Raw genomic sequence first — 26,418 nt, 5'->3', positions numbered from 1 at the left:
ATATCCAGGATATCGCGTGTAATTATTTTATCAATGAATGATTATTATATGATTATTATGTGATTATTATGTGATTATTATGTGAATTATCTGAAGGTTGGTATTGATAAATAAATGTATATATGTGATAAATTGTGAGTATGTTAATTTTATTATGTCCAGAATAAAATATAGATGACTGTGATATTTTTCTGTTAATTTTTGGATCGTTATTTGATTTTATAATGATTTACAGATTTAATAATTATTTTCTGTATAATTACAAAACTATTTTATAAAACCGGGAATCGTCCAACTTCAACCGTTTTTATGTTTTTACAACCCGAAACTCTTCGGAAAACTCCTTCCGAACTGAATCTGGTACTTACGGACATTTCCTTGTTTTGACTTTTTCAATCTGGATTACGTTTTGACATGTAAACGTCCCGGCGTACAATTTTCGATACGATAATTATTTCGATATATCAATGAAACCCGTTTTCTCGAAAGAAGGGATATTATTAAATCATTTTCGTATAAAGTGTTTTAAAGAAGCCCGGTTTGGATAATTATTCAATACGGGTATTAAATCGGATCATTTTTGCAGTTACTTAGCGGCTAAGAAACTAATTTATCGATCCAAAATGATCCAACACGAACCAATATTCCATAAATATATATAGCCCTTTTATTATTTCATTTTATTCATATAATCATAAACAACCAGTTAAAACTATTAATTTAGAGAAGAAAAACCCTAAAAATGTTACGTTCTTCATAATCAAACCCATGAACGAAGGCGTTATCGAACTCCGATCCGGGCGTGCAATATATCAAAATGAAGCTCTCGAAAATACCTTTATGAATCAACCATCTATATTTGTGCAGGAATCAAGGTATTTTTCTTATTTAATTATTTTATTTCGAATTAATTAAAGATTAAATTATAAAAATTTGTTCTTGATGTTGTTGATATGATTTGATGATTTCATCGTGTAGATAATCTTTTTCTGGTCATTTCGGTATATTATATGTCAAAAATAGAGTTCAGTAACATATAGAAATTGATATTTGATTTTGGAAAATTGAAATTAGGGTTCATGTTCTTGAATAATTTCAATTGAATTTGGGGTTTTTAATTTGGTTAATTCTGGGTTGAAAAAAGTTATACCAACATGTAGATCGTGTCAAGAAGAGACGGTTCATATAATTAGTTTTGTTTTTGCAGGATTAAACCGACTTTACCGGAAAATTGAAGTTCGCCGGAGTCGGGAACTCCCGGTCGAATTTCCGGCCAAATCACGAGTTGGTTGTGCAAATTGATAGCAACAATGGATTCCTGGACTTGTACTCTACTGATCTGTAGCTCTTCGGAGTACTCTGGGCAGGGGAGGACGACGGTCGGTGGTGTCGCCGCCACCGTCGCCGCCGGGTCGTCGGAGAAGATGACCAAACTTTGATTTGGCCCCCGAACTTTTGCTTGAATTGCATATTTAGTATTTTAGTTTTAAAAGTTTGCAAAAACCAGATTACTATTTTAATTATTTCCAAAAATAATATTTTTATTATTCTAAAAAAATCATAAAATGTATATTTAGTTATTTTAAATTCAAAAAATTCTTTTTAATTATTTATTTACTTAAAAATAAATCTGATTTATTTTATTAATTAATTTTAATTAGTTTTTAATTATGTTAATTAATCGATTAATTTAATATTAATTGATTAATTAATTTAATTAATTTAATTAATTATTAATTGATTTAATAATTAGATTTAATTATCCTTTTTGATTTAAAAATCCTGAAAAATAGTTTCGAGCTTTAAAATATTATTTAAAATTATTTTCAAGGCTCGATAATTATTATAAAATTATTTTAAATCTAGATTCGAGTATTCGAGCCCTGTTATTTAATTATAAATTGATTCGGAGACCTGTTTTAATTCCGAGAAATGTTCAAAAAAATTCATATTAAATACCTGAAAAATCATTTTAACCCCGAAGCTTCTTTGAAAAATTATTGTGATCGAATATCTTATATGCTATGTGTTATATGTGATCTAATTGCTGTATAATATGACTGTACGTGCATTTTTTGACTGTTTTATTCATAACTTTCAATCCGTAGATCGGATTTGGGTGAAACGAAGGGTAGTTAGAAGCTTGTAACGAATAGAACGAGATGAGAATGAGTATTGATAAGTACATGTGATATTTAACAGAGTAAGAGAGACGTAGAAAGGGAAATCAAGTGGTTCACGAGTGAAAACCAATTGACAAGTGCTAGTAAAGTAAAAGCGGATTGATAAGGCAAGTATCCCTGAACTTTCTTGTACTATAATGGAAAGTATTCTCGAACTCTCTTCATTATGTTACAATTATTCAAAATAATTCTTATCCTATATTGCAAGTACTTTAAAATACTTACCCTAAACCCTGATTCTTATTGATCTTGAGCCATAAGCCTTATTCTTTGTAAACCATTGATTGTTGAATTCTCAAATGCGAACCATACATATACGATACTACTCCACAAATACATATCTACCATATAGTGATTCTTGATATGGAATTGCTTGATATACCAACCCGTATGCCTTATTGAACAGAAGACCAATCTTTGTAACCTTTGAGCCCTTGGTCTTCTACTTTATGATTTTTTCTTTGATTGAAAGCCACCCTTTATAATTCCATTGTCATACCTTCTTGAAATCTTGAATCACCCTACGTTTCGAGATAAATGTTGTTTATAATTCACCTTATTGATTTACACTGTTTATCATATTGTTATGGAATTGGATTGTTTTTAAATATGGACCAGATTTGTGATCGGACCAGATTCGTGATCGGACCAGATTCGTGGTCACAATAGGCCAATGTGTTCCTGGGATCCAGTATATAGAGCAAAGCCAAGAGCCTTGCTCGGGGTTAGTGCGTGACTGATCAACAGCCTAACCTTGGTTTTTAAAATGAAAATGAATATCCAATTCTAATCATTGCTTATCAGTAAACTTGATTCTCTATATCATTTCAATTAAACATTGTTTAATCTCAGTATTGTCATTGTGACTTGCCGAGCTAGTTAACTCACTCTTGAAAATTTGTTTATATTCTATCCAGTGAAAATGGAAATTGGTGGTAGCGAGGATCCCCAGAAAAATGTGCGAGCTAGGTATCCAGGTTGAGATGGAATAAGCTAGCAGATGGTGTTGGCTTAGTTTGTGTTGATATTTTGTAATAAAGTTTACTTCCGTTGTAAGATAAATAAACTGGGATTTGGAACGATTGTAATATAAATAAGGTTGTGGCTTGTGGGCATACTTTAAACTAAGTTGATCCGTGGATTATGGTAAGTAGGGTCATTGCATATATATCATTATTATATTCATAAACAGGTTTAAATATGGTGAGTGTGTGTGTGTTCTGGACCCCAAACTTCTGACCTGGGTTTGGAGGGCATTACAGGTTTGGCATCAGAGCCAAGGTTTAAAGTCACTGCCACAAGCCTAGATTGTTGGTAATGGGTAGAGGGTTAAGATTAGGATAAAGAAATAAAGAAATAGAACGTCGAGAGGTTGAGTGTGACTAAATAGTAGACTTTAGTATGATTCGTGACGAGATTTGAGATTCTTAGCTAGTACCGTAATTTTCAGATAGCAGCGATGGCAGATTCCTTTATTTCGGTATCGTCTGATCATTCAGAGCCTTCAGTTGGAAGAGCGTCATCTGATCCACGTCCTGCTCTTCCGCTGGTATCAGCTATAATGCCTGTTGTGACGGTTTCACCAGTGCGAGCTATTCCACCTCCAGATGTGAGACCAACTATTCGAGGACCTCCACCTGCTGATTCTGACTCTACCGGACATTCGGTTGCAGGAGCAGCTTTCCAGTTTACTCCACACCATGTTTCATACTACAAGTATAAGGCTATTCTTTTGGAGCGAGAAGCCCTGTTGGAACAGATCCAGGAGGTACAACATATTATAAGGACTATAGATGTTGACAGGAAAGTGAAGGAACTTCAGAATGAGATTTAGGTGACCCGGAGAGTACATGATGTTGGACTTCATGGAGCTACTTGCAAGTATGCAACCCCGGATGCTCTTATGGGGTGGGCCAGAGAGGTATTGGAGGATTTTTAGAGGCTTGGTGGACCAGAGTTGCCCTAAAGTTAGATGACAGAAATGATGTGACAGCTGATATATGTATAATATTGTGTAGTGTGTATTATCAGACTTTTGGTGGGTATATAACCAGACTTGCGGAATAATGGATAGGCCTGTTGTACCTTCGCCTTAATATAACCTTTCGTGCTTGTACCACCAAACTTTGATATATATCAGTACCTTTCCTTTTTCCAGCATTATCATTTATTTTACCATACCTGTTTTATCTTACTGCACCAGTCATGAAACTTTTATGAGGAGGGTTACGGAATGAGTTGGCATCGAAATCAGGAACGAAGGAACAGTAGTCGGGCTTCAACAGAGTTTGTCGGATTTCGGGACTTCGCCAGAATCTTCAGAAAATCTAGGGAAGTTCTTGAACATTCCTGGCAACCCGTTTGACCCGGTCTTGACCCGTTTTGCTAATTTGTTGACCCGGTTTTGATTCAAAAATCCCTAATCCGAGACCTGAATTTCTGTGTGTATAATTTTCTTTTAAAAATTGATTCAAAATTCATTTTGAATTTCAAAAATAATTTTTAAATTTCAAAAATAATTTAGTTAATTATTTTAAATAATTAACTAAATTAACTAAATTCCAAAATTTATTTTCTTTTCTTTTTTTCAAAAATCCAAATTTGATTTAATTATTTAAAATTTATTTTAATTATTTATTTATGGATTTAATTAATTGATTTAATTAATTAATTAATTAATTCTATAAATAGTTAAATAAAATGTAATTATTTATAATTAAGCCAAATAACGATTAAAAAATCATTTTGAGGTTTAAAAATTGTATAAAGGTATTTAAAAATTCAATAAATATTATTATTAATTGAATTATTCTTATTTTATTAATAATAAATAGACCGTTCATCCGTTTAATACGAAATGAACGCGTCTAGACTCGGAAAAATATTATGCTTCTATTAAAAATATTTTCGAGACATGAAATCTTTTATTTAGAAAGGTCGCTCGAGTTTGTAAACAATTCTGAGTCGCATAAATATCGAAAAGTCATATTTCGACTCGATTTTAATTTTAAACGCATCGAGTCGAATGTTTTGACGAACTAAAGTATATGAAATATGTGATACGTGCCTTATGTTTTTACGTGTTATATAAACTTTGAGTGTACATGTCTTTTAACTCTATATGATTAAAAGTGATCGTTATCTGTTATTATCGCTATTTTAAATCTCTTGTGATCATCATAATCCTTATAATCAAAGACCCATTCAACATGTTTCAACCATTCAATAAATATTTCTGGATCCATGCTCCCATCAAAATTTGGAATATCCAAATGCAAGCTATTACCATCATCCTTAGATTTACGAAACATATATCTTGAATACTCTTCTAAATTTGATTTATGTGCATATTTGTTATCTTTTTTAGGAGGAGTATGATAAGAATCTTTTTGATTTAATTTTTCTAAAACATCCTTCAATTGCTCCCTTAATTCGTAGATCTTTATATCTCTTTGTGCCTTTAAACCTTTTATAACATTCAGTTCTTCATCAACGAACAAATCAGCCATGTTGCCCTTGTTATTATGAAGAAAACCCTTCGAAGAAGTCTCTAAACAACCAATAAATAAATCAGCCATGATACCCACATTTTTTCTTCAAAAAAATAACTCAAAAATGTCCCCGAACAACCACAAAATACACTAGCCTTGTGTCCAACATTTTTTAAAGAAAAAACCTTCAAACAATTGTCGAACCGAGCTCTTGATACCAAGATGATATATATTTTCTATGTAGATCAGATATGTTGTGAAAAAATAACTTCAGCTTGCTTCTATAAAGAATTTAATCACCAGGAAAAAAACTAAAGGATCGATTTGTTTAGATTGCTTAAAGAATTTTAGCACCTATAAACTAAAGGAAAAATGGAGAAGAACGTATAAAGGAATTAACCACCAACTTTCAAAAGGTTTTGCAAGTATAAACTCACAATTTATTCTAATAAAATTCTCTATCTCAAAAGATTACAATATATGGGTATATATAGTCTAGGAAAATAACCTAAGCCCAGTAGGATTCCCAATCAGATTCAAAATCAGCTACTTAGCTAATATTTGTGTCCAACTTGAAAACCCATCAAAAACTTAATCCATATAGGAAATTACATAAAAACCTACTATGAATAGGAAATTACAGAAAAACTAAATTCAACTAGAAAATGAAATCCTAGGTGCTTGAAACAAGAAAAACCCTTTCAAGTGAAAGGTAAAAACTTTTAAGCCAAAATGTACATAATATATAATAATCAACCCAATCAAATAGATCATCCCATGTTGATAATTAAACTGACTATTGGTCTTTTAATATTACCCAACCGGTTCTCACGAATATTGAATAAAGATCAATCCAAAGCTGAGAACAAGTATATAAGCACCTGATACCCATGCATCATTCTTCTCTTCTTCGAAAAATAATTATCCTCAATTGATAATAGATACATATGAATATCTTAAGGTTATGATCCGCATCATTCTCCTCTCCTTTGAAAAAACTTGACCACGAGTTTTATAGAATCGAAGGATCAACACACAAATATGGGATATATTATAGAACTTGAGAACATTATATTCTAGCCCCATGATAATTACCTTTTGTGGTTGTTAGGATGAAAACACATAACACACAAGTCTACGTGTTCGCAAGTAATATAGAATTATTTCTAGTTCGTTCCCACAGAGACTGGTTTAGGTTAAATTCAATTTATGTACTTATGCAACAATGATATGGCTATCGTTCAATGCTAAGACAAATAACAAATTAGGTTTTGATTAAACTAAGAGATTATACTAAATAGCATTAACAACGGGAATTTAGGTTGAATTACATATATGAGGCAAACATGGGATTCTAACTTCATTAAATACTTCATTCAAAGTCATTGTTCTTAACCTTAGCATGCAATGGTGATGACACCTAATCAGATAACACGAAACTAGTAAATGCCAACTTTTGTTGTACGAATACCCTACTACCAGACATCCACAAAAGAGATAGAAGCTGAATAGACACCAAATATGTTGAGACCCTATATGTCTAGAGAATTTGACAATATAAAGGTTTAATGTGCAAGTTATCTATCGTGATTATATAGGGCAAGTAAGATGGTTAAAATTACCTACGAATCATGCATAATAAATACATGAACATATGCTACCATGGCAAGTTCTAAACCTCTATATTCATTGTCATTTCAATAGAGATTAACACGCTATCTTATAAGTTCGTGACAATCATAAGACGAATAAACACAACCAATACTATGATATGCTACAATCACCACACACTAAGATATCGAAACAATTTAACTATTGAAATCCATAAGTAAATCCGCTAGAACCCCACAATAACGATTAGTTCATAACTGAACTCGCCATCACCGTGGGTTCCGATGAAAGCATGGTATATAAAACTACGTCTTTATAAACTGAACAAATAATCAAAGTACGTAATCAAGAGTAATAGATTCAACAATAAAGAAAACGAGCATCCAAGATTACAACTCAATCAAACAATCATAAGTAAAAACTAGATCTTTTTCTCCTTCATTGAATTTGTGCTCCTAGGTCTTCTCCTTAGTCTCTGTTATGAAAAACATCTCAAAAGAGTCTTTAAATAGTAGCCCATTACACCAGGATTCTAGCATATAACATTTTTATTCAATTCAGGAAACTGGAAACCCAACATGGCGCGGCCGCTCTGTCAAGCGGCGTGGCCCCCCGACTCTCTGTTAAACGAGCGCGGCCGCTCTAAAAATGTGCGCGGCCGCGCTGACCTTCTGTCAAAACTTTTTTTCCTTCAATTGCCTTCACTTGCTGGTTTCTTCGCTCAATCATCCGTGGCTCCATCCTAACCCTCTTCTAGCATAAAATAATGTAAAACCATTCATTATCCCTGATTATGCCCTAAAATGTAACACACTACAAAAAACATCAAATATACAAACAGCTTGAGTACAAAATACCAACTCGTGCCTTTACGAAGCATTCTATGTGGATATAAATTCCACTTAACACACCCCCAAACTTGAATCGATGTTTGTCCTCAAGTATAACAGACTCAAAAACAAAACATAAAAATGCATGAATGCAACTAACTTGAATGCAACGATCCCCTTAGATTAACTAGACCAACCAATGAGCAACATCTCAATGAATGCAATTATTCGCACAACTTCAATCAAATCCCACAAATGAACTCACAAGATGGAAACGTGCGTGTGTGCAATTGCTTAGCATATTTACTCTCACAACTAGATCAATAATCATAACTCACCACTCATCAAGGCAATCACAAGGTTACAAATAGAATAAACGATAAACTCGAAATGACTGTCAACACTTCAATTTTATAGGAGTTAAACAAGGATTCATGCTTTTATTTATAACACATAACAAACATAAATATGCTTATTTGATCATAAATAATACCCATAAATATGAGCCACAAAAGACTTATACAATAATACCCATGTAGCGAGCGTTAGGTTAGCGGATCCCAGAATATAAAAGCCTTAGGTCACTAGGCACAAAGTCCCCTAGAACTTAATAACTCGAGTATTAAAGAGCCCACTCGTGATCAATTATGCATGAACACATTTTTTTTTCTTCTTTTTTTCCAACAATTTCTGAACGAGTGTGTTTCGCTCCATCTTGCTTAACCCTAGACTACTCATATAAATATGAGCTGGCTATTAGCCATTTGACGCCTTACCATAACTAGCAATGAAGTCCAATGTTTTTCTCCAATTTTAAAAATCCATGTTATTTCATCACTAGGAGAATATCCTAAATTCTAGACATAAACAAGTGATTAAACCTCGACAAATAAATAAACCATGATCATGATCTAGCACGCAAGCAACCTATAAGACTTAGTGAAATTTTTTCTTATTTCTAGCATGCAAATCAATTCGTTAGGACTTAACATTCCTCTATACGACATCACTACACTCGAATCAATATCATAAATTAATCAGAAAAGTAACCTCAGGGATCATGATATAATGCAAATGCAACTATATGCAACATACTAACATGCAAAATAAATATGCAAAAATATGAAATAAAAAAAACTACATGACAAATATGCAACTATATGAACTAAACTAGCATGAATATGTATCTATATGGACACATACACAAATATTTCTTAACTACCACCCTAAACTTAAAATTTTCATTGTCCTCAATGAAGGTAATAGTAAGGAATAAAAGCATACCTACTCGGAATCAGGATGGTCATCACCCTCAGCGGGTGGAGTGTCAAGAGGCGGGTACACAGAATCCTCACCAAAAACTGGCCACTGAATGTCAACTCCCGTGGCTCTAAAAGTTGTCCCCAATGCCAGGGTGAGATCTTGTGCAAACCTACTATGTGACTCGTACATCACATCTATCCGCCTTGAAAGCCGCCTATACTGCGCTGAACCCAAACCAGCACTATCCTCAGCCCCTCGCTGCTGCTGTTACGATGAACTAGGCTCCTCAACCTGATGTTGCCACGCTGCTCTGCGTGCCTGTAAAGAACCACCAGCATATGTCTGATCGGTTGGCTGGCCACTCGAAAAGGTGTAAACCAGTCCTTTCTCATTCTCCTTCTCACTGTACCACTCCTGCACGTCGAACTGTCAATGGGGGCACTCGGTAACTAAAGCTGCTCGTGTGCGGGCCAATGAACTCCCACCGCCATACAAAGCTTTGTCATAATCGACGCATAAGGGATAGACCCCGTAGTGCTCCCAAATAGAAACCTCAGAATATCCTGATAAATAATGGAACTGAGATCCACATAATCTTCCTGTAAAATCCCCCACAACAGTTTTGCACGATCCACGGTAATATCATGCACATGAGAAGAAGGCATGATGTTCGCATAGATAAAAGAGTTCCAAGCACGAGCAAACCTGTTAATGCATGAGGCAGGAAAAGTGGCATACTCGTTCGAACCCCTCTTGAATTTCCAGTGAGTGTTTGGGACACACAACGTAGCAACAATCAAGTCCAAGTCAAAATCTTCCCCGGTCTTAGTCACCCAATCCTCCTGAACTGGCTGTCTCTCGGGCTGGTTAATCACCCGATGAATAGCCTCAGGACTGTAATCCACCGTCAACCCCCTCACCACTGTAAACCCATTCTTATTCACCTTCGCGTTCTTATAGAACTCACAAACAACACTTATAGGCACACCAACAGGTGCCTCGCAAAAAGAAACCCAGCCCATCTGCAAAATCATCTCAAGTAGCTTACCATCCTTACCTGATGGGACAAAACCCCTCTCCTTCGCTATCTGCTTCGTCAACATCCTCGTATACTCTAATTCAGCCTCTGGAGTAGCAAACCTAGGCCTCGTACCCTCAACACTCGAAGAATCGGTGGTGTTGCTGCTAACTTAAGTCCTTGCTCTCTTTGGTGCCATTGGATTTGCTAAAGTGAGAAAAAAGTTGTGTGTAAGAGATTTTAGGGTTTGAGAATAAAAAGTATGGGGAGATGGATGTATGGAGATGTATGTATATATAGATTTGAGAATTAGAAGTGGGATATAATTATGGGATACTGGGGATAATGGGTTGTAAAAATTGATTAGGAGAAGAATTAGGGTAGTGGAAGGAGTGGAAAATCGGCTGGGATTGTTTTTGTGTTGAATTTTCAATTTTTTGTTTTTTCTATAAGGGGTCAGTGCGGCCGCACCGCAAGGCAGCGCGGGTGCACCGTGTCTCTGGAGTTCCAGTGCGGCCGCCCCGCTTTTCAGCGCGGGCGCGCCGTGCTTTTAGAAAAACACACTGTTTTTTTGTTTTTCTGAATTTTTTTGTGTTTTCTTCCTGTTTTTTCTTCCTTCTATCTTCTACTAATGTACAACAAGCTTGGGTTGCCTCCCAAGAAGCGCTTGGTTTACGTCGCTAACTTGACGTAGAATTCCGAGATCAAGTGGACAATAAAACGGCACTAACCACCTCACGATTTGTCGTATTCCCATAGTAATGCTTCAGATGCTGTCCATTTACCTAGAATGATTGGCCTAGATCATTCTCAAAAATCTCCACCGCTCCATGTGGAAACACAGTTTTGATAATAAATGGCCCTAACCATTTTGACTTCAACTTCCCAGGAAAAAGACGGAGACGAGAGTTCAACAAAAGAACTTGTTGCCCCGGTACAAATGATTTGAGCACTAAACCCCTATCGTGCCACCTCTTGAATTTCTCCTTATACATTTTGTTATTCTCATATGCTTGAAGTCGAAACTCATCGAGTTCACACAATTGAAGCATAATTTTCTTACCAGCTGCATCCATATCAAGGTTCAATTTCTTCAAAGCCCAATATGCCTTGTGCTCTAACTCCATAGGCAAATGACATCCCTTACCATAAATTAATTAAAACGGAGTCATGCCTACCGGAGTCTTGAATGCTGTTCGATAAGCCCAAACAGCTTCATCCAGCTTCAAAGACCAATCCTTTATCGATGGACATTCAACTTTCTCTAGAATATGCTTGATCTTTCTGTTAGATACCTCAGCTTGACCATTACTGTGAGGATGGTAGGCTGTAGCAATGCGATGATCCACATTATATCTTTGTATTATAGCAGTGAACTTACGATTGCAGAATTGCGATCCCTCGTCACTGATTATCACTCTTGGAGTTCCAAATCTTGTGAATATCTTCTTATGAAGAAAATTAAGCACTACATTCGCATCATTCATCGGTAAAGCCTTAACTTCCACCCATTTCGAGACATAATCAACCGTCAACAAGATATACTGATTATTGCAAGATGAGATAAATGGCCCCATGAAGTCAATTCCCCAAACATCAAAGACCTCAACCTCGAGAAGCACATTAAGAGGCATCTCATCCCTCTTGGACATATTACCAAGACGCTGGCAGCGATCACACTTCAAAACGAACTGATGCACATCCTTAAACAATGTAGGCCATAAGAATCTTGATTGAAAGATACGAGCTGTTGTCTTCTCTCCACCATATGGCCTCCATAAATAGTTGAATGACAGTCTCGCAAGATACCCTATGTCTCGCTGTACGGAATACATCTCCTGAGGATTTGGTCAGCTCCTTGCCGAAATAAAAATGTCTAATCCCATATGTACCACTTCACCTCGTGAAGAAACTTCTTCCTTTGAGCAGAAGATAAATCTTGAGGCATAATTTTTCTCACAAGGTAGTTCAGAATGTCTGCGAACCACAGTTCCTCTTTCTGCACCCCAAACAATTGCTCATCAGGAAAAGACTCATTAATCAATGTCTTATCCTGTGAAGGTGTACTTGGATCTTCTAACCGAGAGAGATGATCTGCAACTTGATTCTCAGTACCTTTTCTATCCTTGATCTCCAACTCAAACTCTTGAAGTAAAAGAATCCACCGAATCAATCTAGGCTTCGAGTCCTTCTTCCAGACGAGATAGCGAATCGCAGAGTGATTAGTGAAAACTGTCACCTTCATCCCAAGCAAATAAGATTGAAACTTCTCAAAACCATAGAAAATGGCCAAGAGTTCTTTCTCAGTAGTAGTATAGTTCAGTTGAGCACCATTGAGGGTCTTACTAGCGTAGTAGACCACATGAAATATATTGCTCTTCCTTTGCCCAAGGACTGCTCCAACTGCATAGTCACTTGCATCGCACATCATTTCAAAAGGCTCATTCCAATCATGTGCAGTTATGATAGGTGCCATGATCAAGCTCTTCTTTTATCTCTCAAAAAAAGCTAGACACTCATCATCAAACTTGAAAGGAACATCTTTCTCTAGAAGATTGCACAATAGTTTAGAGATTTTAGAGAAGTCCTTGATGAATCGCCGATAGAAACCCGCATGACTAAGGAAACTGCGGATTCGCTTAACAGAAATTGGTGGCGGAAGGTTTTCAATGACCCCCACATTGGCTTTGTCCGCCTCAAGACCCTTACTAGAGACTTTGTGGCCAAGAATGATGCCCTATTGCACCATAAAGTGACATTTCTCCCAGTTGAGAACCAGATTGGTCTCAACACACCTTTTAAGCACTGCGCCAAGATTTTGCAAGCACTCGTCAAAAGAATCCCCGAACATAGAAAAATCATCCATGAACACCTCCACATTCTGACCAATCATGTCAGAGAAAATGGCCATCATGCATCTCTGAAATATGGAAGGTGCACCACACAACCCAAAAGAAACTCTTCTGAAGGCAAAAGTACCAAACGAACAGGTGAAGGTAGTCTTTTCCTGATCTTCTAGAGCAATGCACATCTGATTATAACCCGAATAGCAATCCAGAAGACAGTAGTACTCATTCCAAGCCAAGCTGTCAAGCATCTGATCAAAAAAAGGAAGAAAGAAATGATCTTTCCTCGTGGCCTTGTTCAGCTTCCTGTAATCCATGCAAACTCTCCACCCCGTGACTATTCGAGTAAGAATGAGCTCATTCTTTTCATTAGAAACCATGGTGATACCTCATTTCTTCGGCACACACTGAACTGGGCTCACCCTAGAACTGTCAGAAATAGGATAGATGATCTATGCATCTAGCCACTTGAGAATTTCTTTCTTCACGACCTCCTTCATGATCGGATTTAGCCTCCTTTGTTGCTTAACAGTTGGCTTGCTTCCTTCCTCTGGCAGAATTTTATGAATGCAATAAGAAGGGCTGATTCCCTTGATATCTACTATAGTCCATCCCATTGCCGATTTGAACTCTCTCAAAATTCTCAAGAGTTTTCCTCATCACTACCTGAAAGTATAGATGCAATAATAATAGTCAAAGTAGATGCATCACCTAAAAATGCATACCTTAAGTGTTCAGGCAAGGGTTTAAGCTCGAGTATAGGAGCTTCCTCAATAGATGGCTTGAGACGCCCCTCAGCATTTTTGAGTTCTGACATTCCACGAGATTCAAAAGGCATATCCAGCCTTCGCTTCCAAGGAGAAGCATTCAAATGCTGCAACTGTTCATCACCTTCATCATCTTCACTATCTGAATTCCTGATCAAGGCTTGCTCTAAGGCATCAGACCTTAACATTTGATCAAGTTCTAAAGTAACCACGAAATCAACCAATTCCTCTTTTAAACACTCCTGTGTATCAGTAGGGAATTTCATGGCATTGAAAATATTAAAGATCACATCCTAATCCAGTACTCGCATAGTGAGCTCACCCTTCTGCACATCAATCAAGGTTCAACCGGTAGCCAAGAATGGTATTCTTAAGATTATGGGAATCTTTTTATCCTCCTCGAAATCAAGAATTACAAAGTCAGCAGGAAAGATGAGTTTGTCCACCTTGACCAAGACATCCTCCACAATGCCTCGTGGATATGTAATAGAACGATTGGCCAACTGCAAGGACATATATGTAGGCTTTGGATCAGGTAAATCCAACTTCTTGAAGATAGAAAAAAGCATCAGATTGATGCTAGCTCCAAAATCACATAAACACTTGTCAAACGACAACTTTCTGATGGTGCAAAGGATAGTGAAGCTTCCAGGATCTTTAAGCTTCGGCTACAACTTCTGTTGCAGCACAGCACTGCATTCCTCTGTAAGAGCAATGATCTCTAAGTCATCGAGCTTCACTTTCCGAGAAAGAATACCTTTCATAAACTTCGCATAGCTAGGCATCTGTTCAAGAGCTTCAGCAAAAGGTATGTTGATATGAAGTTTCTTGAACATCTCCAGAAACTTAAAAAACTGCTTATCCAACTTTTGCTTGTACAACCTCTTAGGAAAAAGAGATGGAGGATAGACCTGTTTCTCCCCTATATTACCCTCAGGAGGACTGTGTTCCACAGTTTTCTTCCTTGGTTCCAGTCCTGCTTCCTTCTGCATATCTTCTTTAGCCACAACTTCATCTTCTAAACTTGATATTTTTCGGGGTTCGCAACCTTCCCAGACCTCAATGTAATTGCCTTTACCTGTTCTTTAGCTTCCTTCTTTCCTAGAACTTCTGTGTTACTAGGGAGTGTTCCAGGTTGTCGATTCAACAAGGCATTGGCAATTTACCCGATTTGATTCTCCAAGGTCTTAATAGAAACCGCTTGGCTCTTACACATGAGCCTCAACTCCTCCAATTCAGATTTTTCATTAGATTGTTAAAGTTGGAGTTATTGTCTTGGTGAATATTGCGATTGTTGAAATCCAAGAGGGTTGAATTGCTTTGCGTATACTGCTGATAAGGCTGTTGCACCGTATTCATATTGTTGCTCCAGCTGAAGTTAGGATGATTGTGGTTGTTGGGATGATAGGTGGCTGGAACTGGTTGATGTGACCTCTAAAACTTGCTCACGAACTGAGTTGATTCACTAGAAATAGCACACTGCTCCGTCTCATGCACACCAACATAAAGCTCACAAACACTAGTGATCTGATTAACTCCATTATTAACTAAAGAATCCATCTTCATCGTTAAAGCCTTAAGCTGAGCAGTTATAGGAGTAGCTGCATCCACCTCCAGAATTCCTGCTACCTTGCCTTGAGCTAGTCTCTGAGAAGGGTTCTGGTATTCATTAGAAGCCATTAGTTCAATCAACTCATAAGCTTCATCATAGCTCTTAGCCCATAAGGCTCCACCTGATGCTGCATCGAGCATGGGTCTAGACTCTGCTCCCAAGCTATTACAAAAGAAGTTGATAATCATCCAGTCAAGCATCCCATGATGAGGACACTTTCTAAGCATCTCCTTATAATGATCCCAAGCTTCACATAAAGACTCTCCCAATTGTTGCGCAAATTGAGTAAGAGCGTTTCTGATTGCAGCTGTCTTTGCCATAGGGAAGAATTTAATAAGAAACTTTTGAGAAAGATCTTCCCAAGTATTAATAGAGCCTAGTGGTAGAGAATGCAACCAACACTTAGCTTTATCCCTCAGAGAGAATGAGAAAAGCCTCAGCTTAACAGCATCTTCAAAAACATTATTGAATTTGAAAGTGTCGCAGATCTCGATGAAATCTCTAATATGCATGTTGGGATCTTCCTGGAGAACCCCCAAACTGGACTAAATTCTGCACCATCTGAATCGTGCTAGCCTTGATTTCAAAAGTATTAGTCGCGATGGCTGGTCTAACAATGCTAGATTGGATATCATTGATCTTCGGTTGAGAATAATCCATCAAAGCCTTTGGATTCGCTACTGGTTCTCCCATGGCAATAACAACTTCTTCTTCAACTTTCTCCTCGATAAAAACTTCTTCAACTACTTCCTCCGCTTTATCCAGTGTTCTCTTGCGAGATCGAGAACGCGTTAGCATACACGCTCTCTAGAGTACCTGAAAAAGCAAATAGCAAACAAGTAAGTAAAATATCCGAGTCAGTGAATTTTAACAACCACTGATGTCAAGCACATAAAATAAATATTAACACCAAGTCCCCGAAAGCGGCACCAAAAACTTGTTAGGACGAAAACACGCGTTAAAATTACACACAAGTATACGCGTTCACAAGTAATATAGAATTCTTTTTAGTTCGTTCCCACAGAGACTGGTTTAGGTTAAATTCAATTTATGCACTTATGCAACAATGATATGGCTATTGTTTAATGCTAAGACAAATAACAAATTGGGTTTTGATTAAACTAAGAGATTATACTAAATAACATTAACTACGAGAATTTAGGTCGAATTACGTATAAGAGATAAACATGGGATTCTAACTTCATTAAATACTTCATTCAAAGTCATTGTTTTTAACCTTAGCATGCAATGGTGATGACAACTAATCAGATAATACGAAAATAGTAAACACCAACTTTCGTTGTACGAATACCCTACTACCAAACATCCACAAAAGAGATAGAAGTTGAATAGACACCAAATATGTTGAGACCCTATATGTCTATTGAATTTGATAACATAAAGGTTTAATGTGCAAGTTATCTATCATGATTACATAGGGCAAGTATGATGGTTAAAATTACCTACGAATCATGCATAAGAAATACATGAACCTATGCTAGCATAGCAAGTTCTAAACCTCTATATTCACAGTCATTTCAATAGAGATTAACAAGCTATCTTATAAGTTTGCAACACTCATAAGACGAATAAACACAACCAATACTAGGATATGATACAATCACCATACACTAAGATATCGAAATAATTTAACTATTGAAATCCATAAGTAAATTCGCTAGAACCCCACGATAACGATTAGTTCATAACTGAACTCATCATCACCGTGGGTTCCGATGAAAGCATGGTATATAAAACTAAGTCTTTATAAACTAAATAAATAATCAAAGTACGTAATCAAGAGTAATAGGTTCAACAATAAAGAAAACAAGCATTCAAGATTACAACTCAATCAAAGATAAACAAGTAAAAACTAGATCTTCTTCTCCTTCATTGAATTTGTTCTCCTAGGTCTTCTCCCTGTCTTCTCCTTAGTCTCTATTATGAAAACCATCTCAAAAGAGTCTTTAAATAGTAGCCCATTGCACCAGGAATCCAGCAAATCACACTTCTATTCAATTCAGGAATCTGGAAACCCGACCTGGCGCAGCCGCTCTGTCAAGCGGCGCGGCCGCTCTGAAAATGCGTGCGGCCACGCTGACCTTCTGTCAAAACTTATTTTTTTTCCTTCTTCAATTGCCTTCACTTGTTGGTTTCTTCGCTCAATCATCCGAGGCTCCATCCTAACCCTCTTCTAGCATAAAAATAATGTAAAACCATTCCTTCTCCCAGATTATGCCCTGAAATGTAAAACACTACAAAAACACATCAAATACACAAACAACTTGAGTACAAAACACCAATTCGAGCCTTTACAAAACGTTCTAAGTGGATATAAATGCCACTTAACAGTGGCAACATTGAAAGAACAAAAAAATTTAAGTTTGTAATTTCTCCCCACAAATTGTCCACGCCTAGAAAATTAATAGAGTTCTTCTCCTGAACTAAAACATCCCCAACGCCACTATTTTCTCTCAACAAGTTTTTCATGCCTAGAAATTAAATACGACTCTTCTCTTGAACAAAAACAGCCCCCACACCACTAGGATCACATTCGAATTTATAAGGATTAAAAAAATCTGGTATACTTAGTGGAGGAGTAATCAACAAGTTACCATGATCCACTTGTTTCAATCTATGTCAATTTGCTTCTCAAACAAGCATAAATTATCCATAACTATTATATGTGTGAATAATTTTTCTATTTCAAATTCAGATTCTTCTTCATGTTCAACTCGCTCCTCTTCTTCATCTAATTCCTTATCGTTGAAAATAATGGTTGTAGTAATGTCCTCAGTGTCACACATATTCACCACCAGGTCACTAGGGGATTCTTTTTGTACATGTTCATAACCCTTGCACTTCAAATAAACTAATTGGTCTTCAATTACTAAAGAATTTGTGTTATCATCATCTTTCTTAAAGGCATCATATTTAAGAGAAATTTCAGCAGAAGAATGAGCCATATTTTGTGCCTTCTTCTCAAAACCAATTGTGTAGTCAACAAAGGAAATTGCATCTTGATTAACACCATGTGATTCTACCAATATATCATGCAAATAATCAGTTGGGATAAAACATTTTTCCATTCTCCGCTTAAGTACTTTTCAAGAATTAATTTGTGCTTTACAATCTTCTCTCCTCTTTGATTTCAGAAGTTCAGACCACAAATTTGCATAACCTTTGAGCTTCGATCTCGCTATTTTAAATCTCTTGTGATCATCATAATCCTTATAGTCAAAGACCCATTCAACATGTTTCAACCATTCAACAAAAATTTCTGGATCCATGCTCCCATCAAAATTTGGAATATCCAAACACAAGCTACTACCATCATCCTTAGATTTATGAAACATATATCTTGAATACTCTTCTAAATCTGATTTGTGTGCATATTTGTTATCTTTTTTACGAGGACTATGATAAGAATCTTTTTGATTTAATTTTTCTAAAATGTCCATCAATTGCTCCCTTAATTTGTAGATCTCCATATATCTTTGTGCCTTTAAACCTTTTATAACATTCAGTTCTTCATCAACGAACAAATCAGCCATGTTGCCCTTGTTATTATGAAGAAAACCCTTCGAAGAAGTCTCTAAATAACCAATAAATAAATCATCCATGATACCCACATTTTTTCTTCAAACAAATAACTCAAAAACATCTTCGAACAGCCACAAAATACACCAGCCTTGTGTCCAACCTTTTTTAAAGAAAAAACCTTCAAACAAATTATCGAACCGAGCTCTTGATACCAAGATGATATATATTTTCTATGTAGATCAGACTAGTTGCAAAAAAATAACTTCTTGCATCTATAAAGAATATAATCACCAAGAAAAAAACTAAAGAATCGATTTGTTAAGATTGCTTAAAGAATTTTAGCACCCACAAACTAAACAAAATCTGGAGAAGAAAGTATGAAGAAATTAACCACCAACTTTCAAAAGGTTTTGCAAGTATAAACTCACAATTTATTCTCATAAAATTCTCTATCTCAAAAGATTACAATATAGGGGTATATATAGGCTAGGAAAATAACCTAAGCCCGATAGGATTCCCAATCAGATTCAAAATCAGCTACTTAGCTAATATTTGAGTCCAACTTGAAAACCCATCAAAAACTTAATCCATATGGGAAATTACATAAAAACCTACTATGAATAGGAAATTACATAAAAACCAAATTCAACTAGAAAATGAAATCCAAGGTGCTTGAAACAAGAAAAACCCTTTCAGGTGAAAGGTAAAAACTTTTAAGCCAAAATGTACATAATATATAATAATCAGCCCAATCCAATGGATCAGTATAACGACTCGTATATTTTTGTAACATTTAAATATGTAATTATTGCGTAAATAATTAATAAAGAATTTTGTATTAATTATGGTCTCTGTGTTTTGATTATTATTGTTTATATGTGATTGTTGGATTGTGTGGTGTGTTTTTATAATTAACTGTTGCACCATTTTATTTTTGTTTCACTTTTAAAAAGTGATTTTATGACTATCTTATTTTTAAAATTTTTGGGTTGTCTCTAAAATTGTTTTTATGATTTTACAATCTTAAGGATTGTTTTTGAGATTTTATAAAATTTACAAATCAATATTCTGTTAGTTATTCATTCTTACATGATTTTCTGAATTTATTTAACTGTAAAATCCATATTTAATTCTAGAGTTCTTCAAAAATTATGAAACTCATATTTAATTACGTTTACAATATTCTGAAAATTTTAAAATTATTTTGGTAATTTTCGAGATTAATCTTACTCGCGTGTTGTTTCGTTTATTCATTAAATACGGGTATAGGTTGTGTTTATAAAATGCTTTAAAAATTATGAAAATTTTATTTTAGTAACTTCGGGTTATTTGCGACATTTTAAGATTATTTCCGTAATTTTATGAAACCGTTTTCCATACACCTCAGTTCGTTAATTTCTAGTATTGGGACAAATAAAGCCAGAATTCAGGATTTTGGCAGTGTATAATTGTTATTGCAACGTGTATGTTTTATAATTAAGCTAAGGACACGTGTTTGTGCCCTGTGCCTAGCTGCATACCCCTTCCTGTTCATCCCTTGAATCAATCTATCCATTCTCTCCAATCTCTCTCTCAATCTCTCCATCTCTACTCTCGGTCTCTCTCTCTTTCCTTAATCTCTTCCTCCCCCTTCCCTTTTTCTTCCTGTTTTCTCTTTCCCTCCCCTGTTCCTGTTTGGTCCGCCGCCGCCTTGTTCCCCGGTGAGTTGACCGCCGGTTGTTCTGGTGGTGTTGTGGTTGGTGTTGCTGTGAACATATATATATATATATACTTGTGTATGTATGTGTGTGTATAGAGGTGTGTGTGTGCTTGTGCGTGTGTTAGTGTTGTGTGTGTGTATTTTCCGGGATGGTTCTCGGCCGGTCTGTGTTGGTTCGGTTGTGGTGTTGCTACGTGTTTCCCACGCGCGGGTGCCCTGTTGTTTATTATTGATTTGCAATTTTTATTTTCTGGCAGAATTTTCGTTGAATGATTCATGATAATAAAATTTTAATTCGTGCGGAATATGATTTTTGTTAATCGGTGAAATTTATTCGGTCACCCGTATATTTTCGGGCACCAATAAATTTTGCCTCCGCACGCGATGAATTATTTTACGAGCGCGCGGTGGACGGTGATGACCCTGTTCTGAGTCCTAAATATTTTAATAAATAAAACAACTTGCATAAATTATTTTCGGGACTAAAAATTTTGGTATGTGTCGATTTGAATTGGTTTTGTTGGGAATTGGCGTCGATTGATGTTTCGACGGGTAGGCCTATAAGTAGAGGAGTCGCTGTCTAAATTTTTCCTAAAAATTACCTTAAATTACGAATCGAGTGTATATAGCTCGTTTAATACAAATTGACCCCTGGTTGCTATATGCACTATTATTGCGTGTATATTATTATTATTGTTATGCATATGAGTTGGGAATTTTATCATTGGGTAATTAGTTAGTGGGGAAAGGTCAAGCATAATCGGTCGTTTAACCTAGGTTGTTTCTATTTCGTAGGTTAGAGTCGAAGGACCCAGTAGTTGAAGTCAATTAGAGTCAAACCAGTGTTATTATAAAGCTTCGCAAGGCAAGTACCCCAGAACTAATCTTTTACAGTTCAGTATATATGAATAGTTGTTGATTTAAATTATGTACTAGAACAGAACGTTTTAAGTTAGTATTCCCCATATTTAAATATGTTTTACTAAACGATGTTTTGGGGAAAAAGTAAATTCTCAAAATGCCTATCTCTAGATTGTGATTAAAAATTAAAAAGGGTTTTTTTAGAATGTGTGTTGTAATCGTTTAAAAAGAGATAGGTGTAATTGATTTTGAAAACTGGATAAAAATGAATAAGATATTGGATGGTCAGTGGCGTAAGAGGCCCGTTATTAGGTAACGGCCCAACATGGTTGCGTAAGAGGCTAAGTCGAATGTGCGCACTGTTAGACCGCTTAGTCTAGCATAACAGATACCTAGCTAGTCTCTGAGTTCCGGAACAAATTATGGTGGGATAGTCTGATCAGCTGTCCCTAGAATTCATCCACTGTTTTTATCTGACTTTAGTTTAATGGTTCCAGTAACAGAATAAATGGTTGTGGTCCCCGTAACGGGACATATGATTTATGAGTCTAGCAATGGACAATGGTTTTGGAAAGGAAATAGAATGCTAAAATTGGACTCTGGTATTTTGACACAGCACACTACAGATGATATTATTTTGCAGAGCATGCTAGTTTTGGTATCCAGTTTATACCTGTTTTACATATTTTTCATAAACTAGTTTTGATATCTGTTCCTATACTGTTTTTATACATTCTGTTTTGCTGGATATTCATGTAGAGTTACTGTTGAGCAATGGATTGCTCACCCTTACAGCTTGTTTTGTATTTATTTATTGTAGATGTCTGGAAGACCAGGTCAGCATAGAGTGTCAGCACCCTCCAGTCCCGGCTCCTCTGAGGTAGTTTGTATCAGACTCTGACGTCTGATGAGTTGCTGTAATAAGTTAGTATGTCGGATGTTGAATAAGTTAGTGTTGTTTTGTAACCTAAATAATACTTGAACCTGCATCGGCTCCTAGTTTGGGGTCGTGTGTTATAATTAAGTTTCTTTGGTAGTTTATGTTGTAGATTATTATATTTTTGGTGACATCAGCCCCTGACCCCGGGGTTGAGGCTTTCACAGTTGGTATCAGAGCCACAGGTTCAAGTCCCTAATTTAGGTTAAGAGTTGAGTTAGTAAGGTGTAGGAAGTGTGTCCTAAAGTGTGAGTCAGCAACTCATGTCGAGGAGCAACCTTAAGTTTCAGTCGAGGGTTCTGACGGCGTTACCCTGGCATCTATTAGTATTTTAATAGATTTTCCTTAACCTTGTTGTATCCTCCTTATATCTGATATGGTTGGCAGTGGCCCATAGTGATCTCTAGTTCTCCTTCTCGGGGGAACCAGTCAGATTCAGAGGATTCAGATTCTGAGCAAACTTTGGATGTTGTAGCTGAGGAGACTCCCATGCCTCCCCCACCCATTCCTCTAGTTGCACCAGGAGGTGTGTCAGGACCTACTGCCTGTCCTCGCTGGGTACGAAGGTCGGTGTCGGCTGTTAGGGATTTCCCTCCAGGATGTGGTCCCAGTTCCTCCACCTCGAGATCACCTGTTCCTCCATCCGTTCTTTTAGGTGCATCCTCCCCGATCCCTTACCATGTTCACCGAGCGGTGAACCAGTCATTTATTAGAGAGCAGAGCCCGGGGTTAGCAGCACAGCTTGACCAGATTCCGGTGGGGCCTTTCCAGGGCATCCCGACTCCTTCACCAGATGTGCAGCAGAGAGTGCGATCCTTGACTTAGGCTGCTGTAGAGAGAGCCCGGACCACTGACCATTTCATTAGCTTCGAGTTTAGAGCTGTTCAGTACCAGGATCTCGTGAACTGGTTATTATTTGATTTAGGATCCATCGGTGGTAGTGGCAGTGGCTAGATCAGAGTTGCTGCAGTGAGGTACAGAGCTCGGAGTTAGTTATAGGAGTTCTGTAGATGCTTTTCCTATGTATGTTTATTATGTATTATAGTTGTATTAGGCAGGGCTGCTATGACAGCCAATTTTGTTGTGTATCTAGTATATTTTGAGTGTTGTACTATAGTTGTTGGATGGATTTGTACTGTTGTTGTACTATCGTTCTTTTATGGTATTATGGTTGTTGGTTTTATTTTATTGCACTCTTGTTATTGTTGTTCCTGTTATTGTTGTATTTATTCCTGGATTTTGTTAAATTTAGTTATGCATCATGGGTGGACCCCAGATAAATAAGGAAGGGAATATTTAATTGTGACTGCATTCTCCTGATGCATAAAACTGTTGCTACCCGAGGGCATAATTTTCATATAAAACCTTTTTGTCGTGTTTCAGGAGAATGCCTCCCAAGAAAAATTTCCCGTCCAATTCCTCCAGCAGGAACTCTCAAGGGGGCCCAGTCATGGATGGATTACTAAATTTGTTACGCCAACAGTCTAATCAGATGGCCCAACAGCAAGAACAATTCCAGCAGCAGCAATAGCAATTCATGCAACAGCAGCAACAACAGCAGCAATTTATACAACAACAACATCAACAAATCCAACAATAGCTGCAACTTCAACAGCAACCCCAACCAAGAGAGTTACCAGACTGTTAGCTTCAAGTCTTTTCAGTCAGTCAAACCCCCAGAGTTTAAGGGCGAGGTAGATCCGGTTGCTGCTAGAATTTGGCTTAAAAAAATGGATAAAGCCTTCACCCTTATTTAGGTCAGTGATGATTCTAAGTCGGATTATGCCAGTTACTTTCTTAAAGGTGAAGCAAGTTTTTGGAGGGAATCTGCGCGTGCCTTAGAAGGAGAAGGCCCTATTTCTTGGGCCAGATTTACGGAGTTATTTCTAGAGAAGTATTTTCCGGATTGTTTATAGAGTCAGTTGGAAGTAGAATTTTTGGAATTTGAAGCAAGGAGAAAAGAGTGTGGCTGAGTATGAGGCCAAGTTTACGGAGTTGGCCCAACTAGCCCCTGGATATGTGAACACTGAGATTCAGAAAGCTAGAAGATTCCAGCAAGGACTGAAAACGAAAGTTCGTAGTGGAGTGGTGGTCGTGCAACCTAAGATGTATACCTCTGTAGTTCAAGCCGCCCTGGTAATTGAGAGTGATCAGAAGTTGGCCTCCAAGGAATGGAGTGATAAGAAGAGAAGGTTTGAAGGTGGTATAGGTAATGCAGACCAGGAGAAGTCTAGTCAGAAGTTCCCAAGGAAGTTTGGCCGGAATAGGAATAAGAGGTTTGGAAGGCAAGGCTTTGTTCAGACGAGTTCCGGTGTCACATCAGTTGCCTCTGCCCCAGTTCAGTCAACCAAGCCAGTTGTGGATTGTAAGTCATGTGGTAAAAAGCATAGTGGTCAATGCAGGAAGGATGTCTAGTGCTTTAAATACGATAAAAAGGGTCATTATGCGTCAGAGTGTAACACAGGAAACTTCGGAGTCACCTGCTTTAAGTGTGGTAAAGTTGGGCACATCTCCAGAAACTGTAAGATGGCTACTCAAGGCAGTATAGGAGGCGGTGAATCTCAAGGACCAGCAACTAGCACAGCAAGAGCCAGAACCTTTAAGATGATCAAGAGATCTAATGCTCAGGATTCAGATGTAGTTGCAGGTACGCTTTCCCTAAATTTCGTGCCTGTTAAGATTTTATTTGACTCAGGAGCGTCTAAGTCTTTTATATCTAAAGAATGTATAAGTAATATGAATTTGATGTTGGAGGATCCAAATGAGTCCTTGTTCAGTAAACCAGTTTTGTCCTAGATGTCAACTAGAAATTTGTGGGCATTTCTTTTCAGTGGATTTAATACCCTTTCAGTTAGGAGAGTTTGATGTAATTATAGGAATGGATTAGTTGTCCCAGCATAAGGCAAATACTGATTGCAAGAAAAAGAAAATTTTGTTATATACCGAAGATAACCAAAGGATAATTTTTTAAGGACAGAAGCAGGACAAGAAATTTCTTTCGATACTGAAGGTAAAGAAACTGTTAAGACAAGGATGTGAAGCGTATTTAGCCCATGTCGTGGACACTGAGAAGAAAGTACCCGTATTGGAGGAGCTTCCAGTAGTTAGTGAATTTTCTGATGTGTTTCCAGACGAGTTACCAGGATTGCCACCCGATCGGGAGATTGAGTTTTCTATTGATCTAATCCCAGGAGCAGAACCAGTTTCAAAGGCACCCTACCGTATGGCCCTAGTGGAAATGAAAGAGCTAGCTAAATAACTTTAGGAACTTTTGGATAGAGGGGTAATTAGACCAAGTGTATCCCCGTGGGGGGCGCCAGTGTTGTTTGTGAAAAAGAAGGACGGAAGCATGAGATTGTGTATTGACTATCGAGAATTGAATAAGTTAACTATCAAGAATAAGTATCCCCTACCCAGGATTGATGATTTGTTTGATCAACTTAAGGGAGCATGTTGCTTTTCAAAGATCGACTTAAGATTAGGCTATCATCAGTTGAAGATCAAGCCTGAAGATATATCGAAGACCGCCTTTCGAACCAGGTATGGCCATTATGAGTTCCCAGTGATGTCATTTGGATTGATTAATGCGCCGGTAGCTTTTATGGATTTAATGAACCGGGTATATAAAGAATATCTGGATGAGTTTGTTATTATATTTATTGATGACATCCTCATCTACTGAAAGACCAAAGACGACCATGTCGAACATCTAAGGATTGCTTTGTAAAGGCTAAGGGAAAAAGAGCTCTACGCTAAG

The 26,418-nt window shown here is 36.9% G+C and overlaps 1 non-coding gene across 1 annotated transcript; it reads left to right on the top strand.

Annotated features, from left to right (window-relative positions):
- Window positions 1–15,819: 15,819 nt before the first annotated feature.
- Window positions 15,820–15,926, top strand: LOC141699990 (small nucleolar RNA R71). The gene has a single exon (XR_012566191.1). It is a non-coding gene; the product is annotated as a small nucleolar RNA R71 (small nucleolar RNA).
- The last annotated feature ends 10,492 nt before the right edge of the window (window positions 15,927–26,418 follow it).

Source organism: Apium graveolens, unplaced genomic scaffold (genome assembly GCF_009905375.1).
Source record: "Apium graveolens cultivar Ventura unplaced genomic scaffold, ASM990537v1 ctg1616, whole genome shotgun sequence".
Taxonomy (NCBI): Eukaryota; Viridiplantae; Streptophyta; class Magnoliopsida; order Apiales; family Apiaceae; genus Apium; species Apium graveolens.
The sequence above is the reverse complement of the archived record's forward strand: the minus strand, read 5'-3'. Positions and strand labels throughout refer to the sequence as shown.